At 40.0% G+C, this 22606-nt stretch overlaps 1 pseudogene; it reads right to left on the reverse strand.

Annotated features, from left to right (window-relative positions):
* The window catches only part of LOC102876491, a 36186-nt pseudogene extending 21138 nt beyond the window's left edge, over positions 1–15048 (reverse strand).
* Between the last annotated feature and the right edge of the window lie 7558 nt (positions 15049–22606).

Genomic DNA, 22606 nt, shown 5'->3' on the forward strand with positions numbered 1-22606 from the left:
AGTTAACTTTAGTGTCAGTGTTGTCCCTGCCTTTCTCACATGCACCTTTACGCACTTCTTTCCTGCTTCACCATCCCACAGGATACAAACAAAAAATAAAAAAACCAAAAAAACCTGTGAAGTCACTCAGAAGTATTATTGTGAGAAATTAGTGATCACTTGGGAAATCTGGTCATATCTCTGAAAATCCCTCATGAAAATGATAGGTCTCTCTCATTACTGAAAGGAAGATAATGGAAAGTGTCTGTGACCGCTTGGGACGTCCTTATACACATTATCTATGATTACATTTTTTGTTTCTTCAATTCATCCTTGGGCAAGACTCAGCACAAGTGGAGACAAAAATCAAAGTTTGTGAGTAAGTAGCATCAGAAATTAAATGATTCTGTCTATGCCTGGTTCTGTTGTTAAACACAGAACAAAATAGGTACCGGGCTCCATTTCATGAGCGCCCCATGTGTTTTGGGACGGAACTGCATCCTCTGGGCTTCTCCAAGGACGTCTGAGGCCCCACTGGATGGATTCCCACCACCAAACTTTCTGTTGCTTAACTTCGATGCTCCCCAAAAACTCCATGTGGAACAACTACTGATATTTAAAAAGAAAAACACAAACAACTTTTCAAGATACAAGTAGGGATAAAGTAAAACCTTCCTATTGATTCATAGGATTGATTCTGACCTTCCTGCATAACAAAGTCGTTAATTTTTAGTGAAAGTTATGAAACTTCCCTCCAGAGAAAAATGTAGTTATACAAATAAACACAATTTGATATATAATTTCATCCTACTTTAAGAACTTTCATTTCTAAAACAAACTTTCGCAAATATATTTGTCATGAAAATATTGATTAGGAAACCTGTGTTAAGAACTTTGGGAGCTCTAGTGGTGTAGCGTGTGGCTAGTCGCACTGCTAACTAAAACCATCATCACATCTCTGTCCATTCGGATCTACCAGCAACTCTTTAGGAGAAACCTGGGAAGTTTCCTGCCCTTTGATTTCCAGCCTCAGAAACCTGATGGAGTGTCACTGAGTCGGAACCAACTCAAAGACAGTGAGTGTTTTAGTTTGTTAAAGGCTGATACACACTAAACTTTGATCTGAGCTTCCCACAGATGAAGTTAAAGACTAAAATGTTTCTGTCTCCTAAGCCACTGCAATCAGGTGGATTCTGATCCCTGCCAATCCCCCACACCAGATCTCCAAGGTTGTGAATCTGTATTGGAGGAGAGTGAAGGGAAAGGTAACACGGAATGAATGGATGATCAGAAATTGTAATTAATGTTATGGAATTAAATGTACATAAATGATTGATTAAAAAAACAATATGCTTTGTAAACCTTCACTAAAACTATAATTTAAAAATTACAGGAAGGGGAAGGGAAGGAAAGAAAGTATGCATGAATGAAAAGAAAATATTTTTAAAATGGAAAGATTTAAAGTCACTAAATTTTTTTTAAATTACAATAAAGCAACCTAAGTGCCCATCAACAAACAAATGGATAGAGAAGCTCTGGTATATTCACACAATGGACTACTATGCTGCATTGAAAAACAAGGAACTCATGCAATATTATTCAAAACGGGTGACCCTGGAGGACATTATGCTGAGTGAAGTATCTCAGTCACAAAAGGACAAATACTGCATGGTGCCATTGTTGTAAAATAGGACTGACATCAGGTTTGGGGGGAGACTGAGAAAGATGGGTTTAATAATGTATACTACACTGAAACAGATGAAGGAGGAAACTGTTTTAAAAGGATATGTGATTAGGTGTTTTTGTCATGACAGGTGTCTAGAGCAAAGGCTGCATAGTGGAGTGGACCTGGGGGGAGGGATTGTAAAACAATGAAAGAATATTTCATTTACTTTTCCAAGAGGGTAGTGTACTGGGGGGGGGAGAGTTGGGAGGGGAGAAAAGTACAACAATGAATTAATGGAAATTAAGAAAAAATGACATTCTAAATTTTAAAAAATATGACAATAAAGCAATCTTTATTGGTGCTTGCCTATCTTTGTCCCACAATGTGCCTAGTGGGTTTGAACCACTGACCTGTTGATTAGCAACATAATACAGTATTTCACTAAGGCTCCTTTACTGTCCTTCACGCACTTGCACTCCTATAGATAAGTGACAATAAATTAGAATTAAATAATAATTAATTTAATAAAATTAAAGGACACAAGTATGACTTTCCCCCCCCTCAAAAAGGTATTTATATTTGCACAGGAGGGGATAAAAGTATTTTGAGAAGTGGTGAACAAAGGTGGAGTTGTAGTTGTTGTTATGTGCCGTCGAGTCATTTGTGACTCATAGCGACCCTATGTACAACAGCCCTAAACCCTGCTCTATCCTGTGCCAATCGCACTGCTTCTGACACACCCATCCCGATTACCCCAGTCACTGAATCAGTCCACCTCATAGAGGGTCTTCCCCTCCTGCACTGTCCCTCCACCCTCCCAAACATGATGTCCCTCTCAGTTATTCAAGGATAAACCGCAATCCCTTTTCAAATAGTCATGATAAAATAAAATATAAGGTATCGTACTAAACTCTGCAAGGAATCAAAGCTGAAGACCGTGTAGTGGTTTGGTTTCTGAGCTCAGGCTGCATTCGCTCAGTTGTTGCTGTTGTTAGGTGCAGTGAAGTCAGTCTGTGTTCCTATCTATCTTATAGAACAGAATAGAGCTGCCCCACAGGGAGTCCCAGGCTGCAATCTTTACAGGAGCAGATCATCAGTCTCTTCTCCCTCATTGGCACTGGTGGATTTGACCAGTCTTTGGGTTGCAATGAAGTAGTTAACCTTTTCATCACCAAGGTTCTCCGCATACACTCTTGTAGGATGGAAATAGGTGCAGATGTCATGTAAATGTCCTTGAAACATTAGGATGTTTTGAAGGAAGTTTCGCATGTAAGATTACAATTAACAGGGAGAGTATGGGGGAAATCCCTCATGCTTTCTACTCTCCTTTCTGTATGAATCCTCTGTTGTTTTCACTGTGGCAACTTCACGCAGAAGTCCCTTCTATTCGAAGTGGCCACATGAAAACAAGTAATCTCTCAGGAAAACACAGGTAATCCCTCTCTTTTTATGCCTATAGGACATTTTGACTACAGGGAAGTTGTGGAAATGAAAATAGAAAAGAGAAATCAAAGCTATATACACGTGGCTGGCTTTCACTACCAGGGTGAGGCATCTACCTAATTCAGTTGACAATAGGCGTCCATTGAAGGCTTTTAAGCAAAACACAGACAGGATCAAAAGTGTGCTTTAGCTAAATTAATTTGACAGTAGTGTGGGGAGTGGCTGGAGTGGAGACAGGAGACAGGCTGTTAGAGAAAAGATGAAAAAGAATCAGGGCCTGAAGCAAGATGGTGGCCAGGGAACTGGAAAGCTTGATGGATGTCAGACTGGGGGATTTGCAGCCCACTGAAGACTGTTTTTCTTAAAGAAGATGGGGTTAAAAAACAACCACGTTAAAAAACAACCAAAAAAAAAAAAAACCAACCAAAAAAACAAAACTAAAACTGGTATGTTGATTGGAAGCTTTAGAAAGAATTTAAGAATGTCCTCCACTAACCAAAACATGTGCCTGCACTAACAGATGCAGAGGTTTCTATCTGGACCGAAAAGTGCTCCACCTTCAAAAAGAGATTGTATTCATTTTAAACAATTGTTGGTGACTAACTGTTGCGTCTTTTTTTAAGTACATTTCCTTTTCTAAGTTGCTTGTTTGTCATTCAGTAGGAGAAACATACTTTGAGAGATTTAGTGAATTACCATTTATTCTGTGAAATAAATGAGAAGTTTTACTTCATGAGAATGGACACAGTTCTCTCTCAACTGTAAGGTCGGAACCAACTTGGAGCGGATCCTTTATGGGATTTCTGAGACTGCAATTTCCACTGGAGATTGCCCTGTTTCCTCATATAATATTAAAGGTCATTTTATGACATATTAGAAGTCTGTGTGCTACATAATCAGATACATACGACTTTTCAAAGCCTACAGTCTTTACCTTAACCTTTAGAAGCAGCTTGTCTTATTTCACAGAACTGTGTTTAGGTAATCCAACTCACGGAAACACTGGAAACTTACTTGTTCAGAAAACAATCAAAGATTAATGAGCATGTCCTGTTTCTGAGACTCTAAAGGTCTTAAAGCCCCAAACTGAACAATGGTAGACATGTGGGAACAAGATAATTAGGAATTTACTACTAAACAACAGAGTAAAAATGTTATTACAAGTAAACAATACTTAGTGTATGAATGATACTAGCCAGACACCAGATAAGCAAAGAGGAAGAACATATATATATATATATATATATATATATATATATGATGTGTAGAGAGCTCTGGGAGCACAGGGCTCAGGTCTTTTGTTAGAGTTGCTATGAGTTGTACTCCATTCGACGGCACTTAACAACAACAAATGGTGGCCTAGTGGCAAGAAAAGCTGCACTGCAATTCTGAAGGCACATGTTTCAAGGCTCCGCAGGAGAAAGAGGGGCAATCTCCTCCTATGGGATTAACTACCTCTGAAAACTCGCCAGAGGGTCAACTATGGGTCGGTTCCGACTCTAAGGTATACAACAACAACAACAATATGATTTGTACTTAGAAGATACACTCTGTTAGATCACCTTTTTCTGGAATAGAAATAAATATGTCCTCCAGATTTCTTGGCACAACTTGGTGAGCACGTCCAGGGAAGCTGCTTGCTGAAATATGTCAATTGCTAAGCTGTCAATTCCTGGGGGGGTTTTTTTAGCCAATTCTTCAGAACAGCTCAAACTTCCTCCTTTATCACCGTTGCCTCTTGATCATATGTTGTTTTATGAAATTCTTCTATGTCAACCAATTTTTTTTTGGTACAGTGACTGTGTATTCCTTCATTTCTCCAAAATAGAAGTTTTCCCTTTTGGCAGTTTATAGTTCGACGGCACATAGCAACAACAACATGCACCAACTATACAAGATGAAGTTTTGCCACCCTTCCCTCTGAGGAGCTCTCTGTCTGCACTTCCTCCAAGATATCCTGTCCATTCTTTTGGCACTCCATAGGATAGTCAGTACTCTACTTCAACATCGCAACTCAAAGACATTGATTCTTCTTCTGTCATCCTTCTTCATTGTCCAACTCTTAGATGCATACTTAGTGATAGAAAAGACCATGGCCTGAACCAGGCAAACTTTAGTCTTTAAACTGATATGGTGGTTTTTCAGTAATTGGAGAGGTGCCTGGCAGAAGACTTTGCCATGGCAACATGTCTTTTGATTTCTTGACTGCTGGTGCCAAGTGTGTTAATTGTGGATCCCAGTAAGATGAAATTGTTGACAATTACAATTTTTTTCTTAGTCTAATTTAGTCTGCTTATTGGGCCAGTGGTGAAGATCTTTATTTTCTTGATCTTGAGATGAAATCCCTATTGAAAGTCTTTGATCTTCTGCAGTAAGCATTTCAAGTTCTACTCATTTTTAGCATGCAAGATTTTATCATCTGTATAATGGAAGTTGTTGATGAGTCTTCCTCCAATCATAATGCCACAGTTTTCTTCATAGAGTCCAACTTCTTGAATTATTTGCTCAGCATACAGATTGAATAAACGTGGATAAAGGATAAAGCCCTGATGCACTCCTTTCTTGATTTTAAACTATGCGTTGTTCCCTTGCTCTGTTTGGATGATAGCTTCTTGGTCTAGATTTATGTTTCATATGAGCATAATTAAATGATCTGGGATTCCCATTCTTCCCCATGTCAACCATAATTTATTATGATAAAATGCCTTTTCTTGGTCAATAAGGCATTAATAAACCTTCTTCTGATATTTTCTTCTTTCAGCCAGGATCCATCTGACATCAATAATGATACTCCTGGTACAAAATCCTGTTTTAAACCCAGCTTCAACATCTGGCAGTTCTCTATCAATGTACCTTTCTGGACACTTTTATATGGTCTTCAGCAATATTTTGTTAGCCTGTGTTATTAATGATATTGTTCAATCATTTCCACATTCTGTTGGATAATGTTTCTTGAGAATGGGAACAAATACGGATCTCTTGCAGGTGGTTGGCCAGGTAGCTATTCACCAAATTTCCTGCCACAAACTGGTGTGCGCATCTAGGACTGCATCAGTTAGTTGAAACAAGTCAATTGATATTCATCAATTCTTGAGGCCTTCAGTGAACTTCTTCTATTTATTACCACTGACTCTTGTTCATATTTCAGTGTCAACCAATTTTTTTGTGTATTCCTGCAAGCTACTTTGGATATTTCTTACATCTTTCAATATTTTGCGTGTAGAACCCTTCAGCATTACAACTTGAGGCTTGAATTTGTTTTTTCAGTTCTTTCAACTTAAGAAATGCCAAGCAAGTTTTTTCCTTTTTTATTCTTTAATTCTAGCTCTTTGCACATTTTGTTATAATACTTTGCTTTGTCTTCTCAGGCTGTCCTTTGAAATTTTATGTTCATCTCTTCTGCTTCTACATCTCTGATGTGGGTCTGATGTACATTAGTCCTCAGAAGTGACACCCTTGCTTTTTTGGTGCTCTAAAGAGGTCCCTTGAAACAAGTTTGCCCATTGCAATATGTTGTCTTGTTCTCAACTTCTGTCTCTTTTGGAACTGATTATGAATCCAAGTAGAACAAATCTTTGGCAACTTCAAACTTTTTTCCATTTATCACGATGTTCCTTACTGACCTAATCATATTTATCTTCCTTTGGATATATTAATAACTTCTTTTTTTTTAGCTTTCCTTTGTTTTAAAATAAGTTTAGAGTCTATTCCAACATCCATTTTGATCTTTTCTTTCTTATTTTTTTAATAGTGTTTTCCGTTCTTCATGAATGATATCTTGATGCCATCCCATAACTCCTCTAGTCTTGTTATTAGTGTTCAATACATCAAATATGTTTGTGATATTGTTTCTATATTTAGGTAGGATATACTCAAATGTCTTAGCTCTTGTGAACCTAATTCTCTTCAACTTGAATTTGCACATGATCAATTGATGGTCTATTCCACAAATGACCCCTGACACATGCACTAAGTACCAAATAAAGTTGTTGTTGTTGTTGTTGTTAGGTATTGTTGAGTCAAATATGAACAACAGATCTGAACCCTATTTTGTTCTGTGCCGTCTTTATCATTTCTGACATACTTGAGTCCATTGCAACAGTCACTGTGTCAGTCCATCTGGTGAAGTTCTTCCTCTCTTTCACGGACACTCTACCATTCCAAGCACGCTATCCCTCTCCAAGGAACAGCCTCTCCTAACACCATGACCAAAGTATATGGGATGAAACTTTGTCACCTTTACCTCCAAGAACACTGAGGCTACACCTTCTCCAAGACATGTTTGTTTGTTCTTTTGGCATTCCGTGGGATATTCAGTACTCTTCTCCAACACCACAGCTCAAAGGCATTGATTCTCCTTCTGTCATTTTTATTCATTGTCCAGCTTTTAGATGAATAGCAAATGATTGGAAAGACCCATGGCTTGAATCAAGAACTCCTTGGTCCTCAAACTGACATCATTGCTCCTCAGTAATTTGGAGAAGTCCTTGACTGTAGACTTTCCAAGTGTAATACATCTCCTGATTTCCTGACTGCTGATGTTGCAAGGGTGTTGATTGTGGATCCAAGTACGATGAAGTCACTGACAATTTCAATCTTTCCATCAATCATAATGTTGCCTATTGGTCTAGTGGTCAGAATTTTTGTTTTCTTGATGTTGAGATGTAATCCATATTGAAAGCTGTAGTCTTTGATCTTCTGTACCAACTGCTTCAAGTTCTCCTTACTTTCAGCAAGCAAGGTTGTGTCATCAACAGAATGCAAGTTGTTCATTAGTCTTCCTCTGATCCAGATACCACATTCTTCTTTGTAAAGTCTATCTTCTCGAATGATTTGTTCAGCATACAGATTGAATAGGTATTGAGAGAGGGTAATACACTGATACATACCTTTAATTTTAAACCATGTAGTATTCCCTTGATCCTGGTCTAGGCATCGGTTTTGCATGAGAATGCTTAAATGTTTTGGGACTCTCATTATTCTCAATGTTAGCCATAATTTGTACAATCCACACAATGAAATGCCTTCGTATAGTCAAAAAAGTACAAAAAATTACTTTCTTCTGATATTCTTTGCTTTTAGCCAGAATCTGATATCAGCAATAACATCCCTGATACCACGGCCTCTTCTAAACCCATTTTGAACTTCTGACAGTTCTCTGTCAATGTACTATATATATCAAGAGGTTGACCATATGATCTAGTTTGTGCTGGACAGTCTAAGTTTAAATCTGTTGTTCCAAATTAATAATGTCCTCTTTAATGCTCACAAAGGCATTTGGATGATAACTTACTTGAATCTGATCTCTAAATTAAGGGAGAAATTATCAGTGGTTCAGACAGTTGGTGGAGTCAATAGGACTTGAGTGGGACCTCAAATATTCAAGATCATAGGAAAGAGGACCATATTCTACAGTGGGTTATCAAGAAAAACGTAAAGAAATGGGACTAGAAATAATGTATAATCATTGCATTACAGAGAGTCACCATTCACATTACATACTTTGTAAATGGTGTTCTTTGTAGACTGTAAAGTTGAATCATATTTATGGAATAGTTGGAATATAACTTTAGCTGCAGAAAAAAAAATCAGTGTAGAAGATTTGTATAAGATAGAAACCAAAGCAAATACCAGATAATGAAGGATATTAAGTGCCAAAATAAGAAACTATAATTTTATCTTGTAGATCATAGGATCTAATTGAAGAATTTTCATTGATAAATGATCTTAAACCACAAAAATATTTTGAAAGCTTAATATTCTTACTAAAGAGTTCAATGTATTGAAAACATGAGAGGAAGTAAAGAGATTAAGTTGTTAGAAAAGAGTTGAAAATACCCAGGAAAAAGATATAAGTTCTATAGTAATGGCAGTAGAGAGAAATGGGGAGAGAGACATAACAGAGTTTTCAATGAGGGAAAAACCAAAACTCACTCATGATTTTCAGGCCGAGTAACTGAGAAAATGATGGTACCAGTGATACGTGTAGGGGTTGAGTGAGTGGGTTAACTTTTGGGAGGAAGATGAGCCCTGCTCATGGCATGAATTTGAGACATCCATTTGGAAATATCAAGTAGGAAGAAATTTTAGAATGGAGCTCATATAGCATGTCACAGATAGAGATAAGAATTTAGGAATTCTGTGGAGAGTTGATAATGAAAAGGTTTCCAAGATCAAGAAGTTTCAAAATGCCATAAATTCTCCTGACTTATTCTTCTGGCAAGAAGATGGAAATGCCTGTATCCCTAGAAACAGATATGACATCAAAAGATTCCCTCAAGCTTTGGAGGAGGTCTGGATTGTACTCTCTGGCACATGATTCGACCTTGTTACATAGGAATGCCCTTGATTTTTATATTCACAGCATCCCCTTGCCCTTGCTCTCTTAAGGCACCAAACTGAAGAAAGCCAGCATCCCTTGAACAAAGGACTTATGTAACTCACGTCAAAGTAAAACTTCACCTAAGAAATTCTGCCATGGCCAACTGACCTGAAACCAAATATTCGACAGTTTTTATTTGCTTGACTTATTTTGCTTAATTAACATCTGGCCCTAGTTCAGCATTATCCCGGCTAAGCTATCAGTAACTAAAGAAGGAGAAAAAAGAAGGTCAAAGAACAGAAAAAGGCAGCGCACAGCCATGATAACTTGGGCTCTGGAAATAAATTAAAGCACCAACTGAAAAAGAAAAGACATGTGGGAACGGGATAATTAGGACAGCATCCTCCCTCGGGAGTAAATCATTCTGAGACTAATGCCACAAAAGAACATTAAGTCAAAATCAAACGCATATACGAATGGATGTAGAAAAGCACCTGGAAAAAAAACCATTTTGTTCAATGAGCTGATAGGTAGATGTTGTTTTAGTTGTTGTTGTTGTTGTTGATTGCCATTGAGCCAAACATGACTCATAACAACCCAATGAACAAAAGGCCTGAAGCGTTTCTATAACTATCGTCATTTATCAAAGTTCATTGAGTTTCCAGAGACATGTTGTTTAGGAAGTGGATGCCACTGCTGCTTCCACTTGTAGTTGTTAGTTGCTGTCAAATTGACTTTGACTTATGATGCCCCTTCATTTGACAGACAAAACATTATCTTGTCTTGCACCTTCAATATGTTTGGCTACTGTGTGAATTCATCTCACCGTTTCTTTTTTTTTCTCTGTCCTTCTACTTTATCAAACATGATGTCTTTTTCCAGCAGTCAGTCTTTCTTGGATGATTGTTTAGGCTTTCCTAAAATCTCTCCTATCAAATAGATAATTCTTTCTTTGTATTGTTCATAGGGCCATCAGAGGTTTGCTAGTTTAGAAGTGATCGGCTAATCCTGCTTCATAGTCTGTCTTAACCTGGGAGCTCTGCTGAAACCCAGCCACTGCAGGTGACCCTTCTGCCATTAGAAACACCAATTGTACAGCTTCCAGCTTTACAGCAACTCATAAGTGACCCCTGTACAACAACTGATAGAGAAGTGCTATACTAGTAAGAATAATTCTTTTCAAGGAGAAGGGTGAATTGGGGGGCAGGAAGTGGGCAGGGAGAAAAGTGCAACAATGATTGACTGGAAATTCTAAGTCTCTATAAACTTTCATTAAAATTAATTTAAAAATAATAAAAATATAACTTATAAGAATAATTATAAGTAATTATATATACATGTAAGCTATAAAATAATTAGCAACATGCAAATAATTCCCTCAATACAACATGCTGACAGATAAATGTACTTCTAACAGGAAATCAGAGATATGAATATCATGGTGCAGGGCTCATGAGGCCATTGGCAGCATGACAGAATAGAACCCAGCAGTCAGGAGATCTGGAGATGTATTGCATTGGGGAAGTCTGCTATCAGAGACCTCTCCAAATTACTGAAGAGCAATGATGTCAGTTTGAAGTCTTGGGAGTGCTTGTGATTCAGTGCATGGTCTTTTAATCACTTGCTATGCCTCCGAGAACTGGGCAATGAATAAAGATGACAGGAGGAGAATTGATGCCTTTGAGTTATGATGTTGGAGAAGAGTATTGAACATACCCTGGACTGCCAAAAGAACAAACAGACTCCGTTTTGGAGAAGGTGCAGCCAGAGTGCTTTTTGGAGGCAAATATGACAAAGTTTCATCTCACATACCCTGGGCATATTGTTAGGAGGGACTGTTCCTTGGACAGTCCATCATGCTTAGAAAGGTAAAGCATTGGCAGAAGAGAAAAAGAATCTCAACTAGTTGGACTGACAGAGTGACTTCTGCAATGGTCTTGAGTATGTCAAAGATAATGAGAATGGCACAGGATAGGACAAGGTTCAGATCTGCCATTCATGGACTCGCTATGAGTCATACTCAACTTGGCAGCATTGAACAACTAACAAATAAATAATTAGTTGGGACCATCTGTCTATTTTTGTTTGGAAGTATATGAGGAAGTGTTTTTCCTTGATTATTCTTACTAACATGGAATTTTCTAAAAGGAGACTTCGTCTGTAAACATTTGGTTGAACATTTTCACTTCTGTCAACTATTTGAGCCTCTCATAACATCAGCAGTCTTATTAAACACAATGATCTATTTTGAAGTCTTATAAATATTTTCTGGAGTTTGGTGATTAATTCTTTAGCAAAGGTGATTCTGAAACATTCATTTCATTCTTCAATGTTGTTGTTATGTGCTGTCAAGTTGCCTGTGACTCATAGCAATGCTATTTACAATAGCTCTGAAGCCTGCCCTATCCTGAGCCAGTCTGACTCCAACTCATCTAGTCCCACTTCTCTAGTTACTGTGTCAATCCATCTCATCCAAGGTCCTCTTCTCTTGCACTTCCTCCACCCTTCCAAACATGATGTCTTTCTCCAAGTACTGGTCCTTCCTGAACATGTGCCCAAAGTGTATGAGATGGAGCTTCAAAATCCTAGTCTCCAAGGAGAAACTTGGTTTCTCTCTTTCCAAGACAGACTTAATTTGTTCTCCTGGCAGTCCACGGTATGTGCAATACTCTTCTCCAGCACCACAGCTCAAAGGCATCAATTCTCCTTCTATCCTCCCTAGTCATTGTCCAACTCTCTGATGCATAACAAGTGACTGCAAAGACCATGGCCTGTATCAGACACACCTTAGTCTCCAGAGAGACACCATTGCTCTTCAGTACTTTAGAGAGGTCCCTAACAGCAGACTTTCCCATTGCAATACGTCTTTTAATTTCCTGGCTGCTGGTGCCAAGAGTGTTGACCGTGGAGCCAAGCAAACTAAAGCTGTGAACAATCTCAGTCTCTTCACCATCCATCCTGATGCTGCCAGTTGGTCCAGTGGTGAGAATCTTTGTCTTTTTGACATTGAGCCTCAATGCATATTGGAAGCTGCAGTCCTTGACCCTCTGCAGCAAGCACTTCAGGTCCTCCTCAGTTTCAGCAAGCATGGTTGTGTCATCTGCATATTGCAGATTGTTGATAGATCTTCCACCAATCCTGATGCCGCATTTCTCCTCATAGAGCCCAGCCTTCCAGATGATCTGTTCTGCATACAGGTTGAAAACGTATGGAGACAGGACACATCATTGGCATACACCCTTCTCAATTTTGAACCATGCAGTGTTTCCTTGCTCTGTTCTGATGACTGACTCTTGGTCCAAGTACAGGTTTCCCAATCAAGTGTTCTGAGATTCCCATTCTTCTCAGAGTCAGCCACAATTTGTTATGATCCACACATTCAAATGCCTTTGCATAATCAAAGAAACACCGATAGACTTATCTGATAAAATAATCTAGCAATACTATTTCTAACAATCTTCCTCTATTAGTCATAGGGTTTTCAAAGGCCTGTTATTTCAGAAATGGATGACAAATCTTGCTTCTCAGTCTGGAAGAAGCTCTGCTGAAATCTGTCCACCAAAAAGCAATGATGTCCATTTAAAGACTAAGGTGCACCTGATCCAAGCCATAGTTGTTTTTGTTTTGTTTTGTTTGCCAAGCAGTTTAATTTATTGGCACACAGGCTAAGACAAGGCAGTGCTAACCAAGGTCTTCACAAATGCAGGGCCCACCACTTGTCCAAGAAGCTATGATTGGGGATGTATGTCACTCCATATCTGAAATGAGGCACTTTGAGCTACCATTTTTTCAAATTCATAAGCATTAAACTTCATAAATCCCCATATTTTGGAGATAGGAATCTTCTGGTGCCCACGGAACTTGAATTTGGCTCTGTAGAGAGCCTCAATCACATGCTCCTTTTTCTGAAGCTTGGTACGGATGGACAAAATGACCTGGCCAACGTGGACCCTGGCCTTTCTAAAGGCACCTTGCATACCTGCCTGGATCCTGTCAGCCCCAGCACAGGACATCATTTCGTTGATGCGAATGGCATGGAAAGGATGCAGCCGCACTCAGATGTGAAAACCATCTTTGCCACAACTTTTTACCATGTACTTGTTGGCACAAGTATAGGCAGCTTCCAGGGCTTCTCTGCTCATATTCACCCGACACCATGTGGGCACAGAGTGGGACCTCATCCACTTTTGCCTTCTTGTGACCCAAGTCCAAGGTGCAGATCTTGGCTTCAGGGACATTTCTGCAGAAGTGGGACTTTGGATAGGGCTTGCCATTTAACTCAAAATAGCTCCAACTCCAGAAATCCTTGGCAAAGGACCAAAGATTGACAAATTCCAGAGTGAATTCTATAGTATTTTTAATTGCTTTATATGCAACTGAAAGTTGGACAATGAATAAGGATGACAGAAGTATAATTTATACCATTGAATTCTGGTGGTGGAGCAGAGTACCAAATATCCCATGGACTACCAAAAGAACAAAACTGTCTAGAGGAGGTGCAACCAGGGTGCACCTGAGAGGCAAAAATAGTGAAACTTCATCTCACATAATCTGAGCATACTGTCAAGAGGGATTAATCCTCGAAAAAAGACATCAGGCTACGTGGAGCTTCAGAGAAAGGAAGGAGGATTCTCAATGAGATGGATTGACACAGTAACTGTCACAGTGGACTTTAACATGTTGGAGATCGGAACCAAAGAGGAGCACAGGATAAGTCAAGGTTTCAATTTGTTTTTCATAGGTTTGTTATGAGTCGTGGTTGACTTCATGACACAAAACAGAACTAATAACAATACAATTGTTACCTGCTTGAGAATATTGAAGCCAGGCATAGGCAACTAATGACAAATATGTCCTTCAAGTGTTTTCTATTTCTTTCCTTCCATTTAACTCCCATTTCCCTTCTATCTCTCATTCCCTTCTTTCTGCTTGTGGTTTTATTTTGCTTCCCCCTTACTCAAACTTCTTCAGGTATATTTAGGCTCTCAGTCAACACCCCGCCATAAAATCAATTTTAATGTCACTTGTGGTTGCTGTGAGGCTGAACACTGTGACACGGATGTGTCAAATGCATTAATGGTTGGCTACCCAATGCGGACAGAGAGTGGGGTGGAGCTCCCCGATTAAAACAAGCGTGGAAGGAGGAGTGGCATCCACTTCCATAATAGCTTGCCTCCGGAAACCCTATGAACCTGGAGAGAGGATGAAAGGCACCCAAGCATCAAGGACTCTCCTTCATAGGGTCACTATGAGTCGCCTGCGACTCGACGGCACTTAACAACAACAACAGCAATTCAAGTAACCCTTCATCAAGTTTCCACAAATAGTCACAGGAGGACACTGCTCATCTTTCTCTCATGGAGCAGCGAGGGGACTTGGATCAATGACATTTCAGTTAGAAGCCTGGTACTGGTACTATACTACCACAACTTTCCTTCTGGTAACAGGGCCCCACAGTGTTGATTTTTGCGTTATTCTGCTTAGATGCACAGAGCACATTTTTCAGTTTCCCCAGCTTTGGCATTCTCAAGGTTTTCTGTTGATTATAACTTCTTCATTGTCACCCACTTACCCTTAAATCTTTGACCGGGTTCTCTAGAATGATCGTCAGCAGCAGTAGCAGCAGCATTATATTCATCATTGATGAAGATTCAGCACATGTGTCAGATCCGGGACTCTGTGACTTGCCTCTTCATACTCATAGCAATTCAATAATGGCGATGTGTTCTCATTTCTCATTTTCAGGAGTCCTGGGTGGTGCTGTTAAGCACTCAATCACTAATGTAAAGGTTGGTGGTTTGAGCACATGCAAATGTGCCTTGGAAGATAAACCTGGTACTCTACTTCTACAGAGTGTCAGCCTAGAGAACTCTACTCTGTACACTCGGGGTTGCCCTGAGTTTAAATCAACTCAACAGCAACTAACAACAGTTCTCATTTTGTAAATGTGGAAAGAAGACATAGATACCTTCCCCGTTGTTTTACAGCTAATAAGCATTTGAGGTGGCACATGAGCCTTTATGTGTATGTTTCCACTCAGCCGTTCTGGAGGAAAATGTGGCTCTTAGGTATGTTGCTGTACTGTCAAGTCGGAACTGACCCATAGCTGATCCAGTTAATTGCACGGGATATTGCCCATCCTTCTGCAGAACAGCTGGTGGCCTTGAACTTTGGGAATGCCTTCGGGATTGCAGCGTAGTTTCTTGCCACTCTGTGTGTGTATATATTTTTCAGTTCGTTACATGATATGTACTTCCGAGAAAGGTCTGCAAATAATTTTTAAGTCACTTTTCCTTGTCTGAGGGTCAAATCTCGATCCTTATCATGAAATAACTATATTATTAAGATCTCTAATATATACCATATGGGCTGGCCAAACTTTCCCCCCCATGCTTCTGTATGTTTGCACACTCTGTTGTCCCTGTCTAGGAGACACCTATCCAGGATCACCCGACGTCTATCTATTCTTAATTATCTGTTAAATTTTCTCTAAAACCTCTCTCACTGATGTTTGCCCTTTCTTTGGACCCTAATAGCATCTCTCTGAATTCCAGCTAATACTCACATCATCAGATAGAGCAGAACTCATAGGATTTTCAAAGCTGTAAACCTTTATGGAAGCAGACATCTTTCACCCATGGAACAGCCAGTCGAATTGAGCTGTCAACCTTTCCATTAAAGTCAAGTGCTTATAACCACTACAACATCAGAGTACCTCATAATATCTGTAATAGTAATTATTATACAAAAAAATAATGATTATACTATAACGTAGTCTTCTTTTTTAATTTTATTATTTGTGTGTGTGTGTGTGTGTGTGTGTGTGTGTGTGTGACCATCAAATCAGATCTGACTGGCACAGGAGGAGACTACCCCTCCTTGTGGATTTGAAACCGCATACCTCTGAGATTGCAGTACAGCTTCTTGCCACTAGGCCACCAGAGCTCCCCCTATAATGTAGTCTTCAATACTTCTTCCACGTCAGATTGTGAGCTATTTGAAGATAGGCATAATGCAGGTACTCCAAACATGATACGGACTTTAATGGAATCATGAGAGAGTGTGAGAGACACCTAAGCGTCGAGGACTCTCCTTCATAGGGTCGGTATGAGTCGCCTGCGACTCAACAGCACTTAACAACAATAACATCAACATAGAGAGAGAGATCAGCTGTCCCAGTGGACAGAAGGTGATGCTAACAAGCCGAAGGTGAGTGACTTTTAATCTGCGGCCCTCGGGCCTGTCTGTCATTGTTTTTGTTCAGACATTCCTCTAGGTCATATAGCTCTGGTGTACAAGTTGTCGTACAGCAGTAACTTGTGGTTGCTGTGAGGCTGAACACTGTGACACTAATGTGTCAAATGCGTTAATGGTTGGTTACCCAATGCGGGCAGAGAGTGGGGTGGAGCTCCCCGATTAAAACAAGTTTGGAAGGAGGAGTGGCATCCACTTCCATAATAGCTTGCCTCCCAGAAACCCTATGAACCTGGAGAGAGGATGAAAGGCACCCAAGCATTGAGGACTCTCCTTCTTAGGGTCGCTATGAGTCGCCTGTGACTCCACAGCACTTAACAACAACAAACAATGGAATCATATAATGAATCAAATTGACTATATATCTAAATTTATTTTTATCACAATTTTTCTGATGTGAAAAATTCCCTTTTTAGCTGAGCTGCTTAGAAACTATACTGATAGAAGGATCACTTACTCTTCTTCACCCCAAATCAACAAACCATTACAGATCCAATAATCTGTGAAAGAAAAAAACACAAGGTAGTGAACTAAACCGTGAAGTCGGGGAGGTGTTGCTAAACTTCCAAGAATGAGGTGACAAACTCAACTCTAGGATTTACAGATCATTTCCTGAAAAGCAATGAAGTATCAAAGCGAATGATAATAGGACCCCTGATCTCCTCACTGAATCATCCATGCCTTAGGCAGAATGTTCCTTCTGGTGGGCACAGTGGGGAGATAGGATGTTGTGATATATTCTTGGTGAGTTATTACGGAAAAGAATATTGAACCTAGAAACATTTCTTCATCAATTTGTTAAGTTCAGTCCCATAGAGGCAGTTCTGATTCAGAGCAACCTTCTAGAACAGAGTAGACTTCCCCATAGGGCTTCCAACACTGTGATGTTTACAGAAGCAGAATACTACATCTTTCTCCCTTGGAGAAACTGGTGGGTTAGAACTGCCAACTTAGTAGTTAGCAGCCAGGAGTTTAACCACTGTACCTCATTGGGTCTTCACTTAAACAACATTCTTCCTTAAATTTTAAAGACTTTGAGAGCATTGACCCTGAGTGAACTGGGTGAAAGATTGTCTTCAGACAATGTCTAAGCGAGAACAGGAGAGGTAGCTGCTTTTGGCCACAGATTTGGGGGATGTGGTGAGGAGATAGGAGAAACCTTTATAAGCAATCAGAAAACATTGCTGAGCACCTACTATGTGTCAGGTTTCAGGTTAAAACCTGGAAAACAGGGGAGCTCTGGTGGCCTTGTGGTAAGGAGCTGCAACTACAATCCCAGAGGCACACAGTTCGAATCCACCAGATGCTCTGCCGGGAAAAGGAGGGACAATCTCCTCCTGTACCAGTCAGATCTGAGTTGATGGTACACTCACACAAAAATAAAAAAAAATTAAAAAAAAACACCTGGAAAACAAGCCCCATCACAGTCAAATGGTGTCTGTGCACACCCCAACAGGGAAATGTATAAAGAGTCTGGAATGGGAAATGAATTTCAGGCCTTCATGGAGGAGCTAGTATTTGAGCCGTGAATGAGAGGCTGACGATGCGTCCAACAGGCAAACAAAGGGCAACTGTGAGCAGAGGAAACAACACACACAAAGCAAAGAGTCAACTTGGACAGATTTGGTGCTCAGGTCTATGAGTACTTTGTGAGACTAGAAAATGCAAAAGAACAGCAGAAGGAAGGGTGTGGAGCAGGAGGCACTGAGACTAAAGAAGGAGATTGAGGCTCAGATTTTGAGTATTGTAAGAAGAAACTCGGTTTTTCGGGAGCTATGAAGACCCTCTACCATATTTTCAGAGGTTGTAAATAAACAAGAGATTGTCCACCTTTCTCTTGTGGGGCACCTCGCGGATTCAGAGTTTCAGAGAGGCACCCCCTTTGGGTGAGCAGTGCAGCTCCCTACAGGTTAGGCTGCCAGAGAGTTTGTAAACAGAAAGAAGTTCAAGGAACTTGAAGGAGGGCTGGGGATCTGCATTTCCACATGAGCCTTTAGGCATCTACATAGGCCTCTCGCTGCTTTTTTGTACCTTTCCATAACTTCCAAGTCCATTCCCAGAGGGATCCTGAACATTTCCCCTGTCTCCTGTGATTTCCTTCCCTAATTCTTGCCTGGTTCTTGCCTCAGAATGTCTTCTCTAACACAAACTGGCCCTGCAGTGTTTTCAAGTGCCCAAACCCACCTTGTACAAAGGAGTTTGAAGTATAGTCGGAAGCAAAGGATCAACACGAAGGAATGATTATGAAGACAGTACAGAAACTGGCAGCTTTCCATGCCACTGTACGCTGTTGGAACTGACCCAATGGCACCTGACAACAATACGGTGTTCCATTTCTCAACTCAATGAGATCTGGGTTCACGCAAAGGGCAGCTTCTTATTCATTACCAGTTCCTCTTCTTATCATCCCTTCCACAACTACAGGCTAAATATACATTATTTCAGGTATGCAAACTCGTATATAAAACACTTGTATATCACTTTAGAAAACATTTCCAAGTGGATTATCTCATTTGATTTTCCTAACTACCCTATAAGGTAGATATATTTATTACTGTCGTTTTACAGATGAATAGACTGAAGTTCTGCCAACAAGCAACTTGTCCATGGGCCTGTCATTATTAAAATGCCATTAGGGCCAGAATCCAAAGATTTAACTTTAAGTGACTGTATTATTTTCACATTAGTGCTTGTACCATCTTTGTTGTCTCTTTTTTTCATTCCAAGTCAAAATTATCCAAGCTTCTTGATGATTATTATGGATTTTGTACCTGAGCTAACCTTAAAACAAATTCTCCCTTGGCTGGGCCAATTTATGGAACAAAATAGGAGTTTCATTCTCTTTCTTCTCCCCTTCATTTCCTCTAAAATTCTAAACTTTTCCACCTCTCAAAGTTAATATGTTCTTCTTGTTGTTGTATACCATCGAGTCAGAACTGACTTACAGCCGACCCTCTTGTGGGTTTTCAGAGGCAGTAAATTGCATGGGAGGAGATTAACCATTCTTCTCTCATGGAGCAGCTGGTGATTTGAACCATGTGCCGTCAGTATTGCAGCTCAGCTTCTTATCAAAGTTAACATGTTGTTGTTGCCATGTGCTGTCAAGTCACCTGCAACTCACAGTGACTCTATGTACAATAGCTGTGAAGTCTGCTCTGTCCTGAGCCACACTCATTGGCTCTGACATGGTGTTATTGTTGTTGTTGCCTTTGAGTCAAACACAACTCACAGCAACCTTATAAACAAAAGGCCTGAAGTCCCTCTATAACTATTGACATTTATCAAAGTTCATAGAGTTTCCGGAGGCATGTTATTTAGGAAGTGGATGACACTTCTGTTCCAAACCTGTCATAGTATGTTATTGTTGTTGTTGTTATGTGTCATTGAATCCCCTGCGATGTATAGTGACCCTGTGTACAGCATCTCTGAACCCTTCCTTGTCCTGAGCCAGTCTCACTAATTCCAACACACCAACCCACATTGCCCCAGTTTCTGTATCAATCCATCTTATCCGGGGTATCCCTCTCCTGCTCTGTCCGTCCACCCTTCCAAGCATGATGTCCTTCTCCAAGGACCTATCTTGCCCGGCCATGTACACAAAGTAAATGATGAGCTTCAAAATCCTAGCCTCCAAGGAGAGACTTGGTTTCACCCTCTCCAAGACAGACCTATTTGTTTTCTTGACAATCCATGGTATGTTCAAGACTTTTCTCCAGACATACCTACTCACATTGTCCCAGTTACTGTATCAATCTGTCTCATCCAGGATCTTCCTCTCCTGAGCTTTCCCTCTACCCTTCTGAGCATGATGTCCTTCTCCGAAGACCTGTCCCTACTGGCCACGTGCCCAAAGTGAGACAGAACTTCAAAATCCTAGCCTCCAAGAAAAAACTTGAGTTGTCATTATGTGCCATCAAGTCACTCACAACTCATAACGATCTTATGTACAACAGTTCTTAACCCTGCCCTATTTTAAGCCAGTCTCACTGACTCCAATACACCTACTCCCATTACCCCAATTACTGTGTCATTCCATCTCATCCGAGATCTTCTTCTCCTGTTCTATCCCTCCACACTTCCAAGCATGATGTCCTTCTATAAGGACTGATTCCTACTGGTCATGTGCCCAAAGTATGTGAGATGAAGCTTCAAAATCCTTGCCTCCAAGGAGAAACTTTGTTGTCCAGTTCTTAGATGCATGGCAAGTAATTGCAATGACTATGGCCTGAATTAAGTGCACCTTAGTCTATAAACTGACATCATTGGTCTTTAGCACTTTGGAGCAGTCCCTAACTGCAGAATTCCCCAATGCAATTTGTCTTTTGATTTCTTCACTGCTGGTGCCAAGAGTGTTGATTATGAAGCCAAGCAAGCTGAAATTATTAACAACTTCAATCTTTTCTCCATTCACTGTAGTGCTGCCAATTGGCAGTGCTGAGAATCTTTGTCTTCTTTTTGTTGAGCTTCAATCCATATTGAAGATTACAGTCCTTGACCTTCTGTAGCAAATGCTTCAAGTCCTCCTCAGTTTTGGCAAGCAAAGTTGTGTCATCTGCATATCATACGTTGTTGATGTTTTTTCCTCCAATCCTAATGCTGCATTCTTCCTTATAAAGTACAGCCTCCCGAATTCTCTGTTCTGCCTACAAATTGAAAAGGTATGGAGACAGGACACAACCAAAGGTAGGTGATTTTAATCTGCAGCCCTCAGGCCTGGTTTTAATTGTTTTTGGTCAAACATTCTTCTAAATGGTATAGCACTAGTCTTTCCACTTGCTGTACAGAGGTAACTCGTGTTTGCTGTGATGCTGAACACTATGACACTGATGTTTCAAATGTCATAATGGTTACCCATGGTGGACCATGTTTGGAGGAGCTTCCCGATTAAAACAGGCTTGGAAGCAGAAGTGGCATCCACTTCCAAAACAGCTCACCTCCGGAAACTCTATGAACTTGGAGAAATGGTGAAAGTGATACAAATGTTCAGGTCTTTCATTCATAGGATCGCTATGAGCTGTCCATGACTCGACAACACTTAATAGCCACAACAACAAATGCAAAATTGTCACATAATGAGATAGTGATGAGTGAAGGAAAGGTGTATTTTTCCTCAATATTTTATTGTAGTTTTGGAGGAAGTTTATGCAATAAGTTTGATTTGGTGGTTTAGTGGTAAGGAATTGCTCTGCCAACACAAGGTATGTTATTTGAGTCTACCAGCTGCTTCACAGGATAGGCAATTTCCTCCTGTGTGATTTACTGCCTCTGAAAATTCACTAGAGGATTAGCTATGGGTCAGTAAAAATTCAAAGGTACATAACAACCACCACCACCACCACCACCACCACACATTGGGGTTTTTTATTAAATTTTTTTATTTTATTATTTTGTGTGTGTGTGTACTGTTGAATCAGATCCAACTGGTACAGGAGGAGATTGCCCCTCCTTCTCCAGCAGAGCATCTGGTGGATTTGAACTGCTTGCTTTCAGGATTGCAGTGCAGCTTTCTGCCACTAGGCCACCAGAGCTCCCATACATATTGTTAAGTAATATTCGTTATATTTTCCACATTGAGTCAATATTCTCATTATTTCTGCTCTTGTTGTTTCATTTCAATTAATCTAGTTTCCCTGCCACCCTCCCTGACCTTTTCATCTTTGCTTTAGGGTAAATGTTGACCATTTAGTCTCACAGAAATGATTTTGCTCTTTTTAGGCCAAAGTATTCATGAGTGATATTGTTTATCTTATGGACCAATATACTAGTTGGCTGAAAAGTGACCTCCAACATTATTTCAGTTCAATATTTAAAAGGTGTCTCAGTCTTTTGCTTTTAAATTCTGTATATTTGGAAAGCAGGTGCTTATAATGTGAAGAAGTAGCCCAAAGTGGGATTGTCGTATGCTGTCAAGTCAACTACAACTCATAAACAACCCCGTGAAC

This window comes from Elephantulus edwardii, unplaced genomic scaffold (genome assembly GCF_000299155.1).
Source record: "Elephantulus edwardii isolate Elephantulus edwardi_28Jun2011 unplaced genomic scaffold, EleEdw1.0 scaffold00104, whole genome shotgun sequence".
In the NCBI taxonomy this organism is placed as follows: domain Eukaryota; kingdom Metazoa; phylum Chordata; class Mammalia; order Macroscelidea; family Macroscelididae; genus Elephantulus; species Elephantulus edwardii.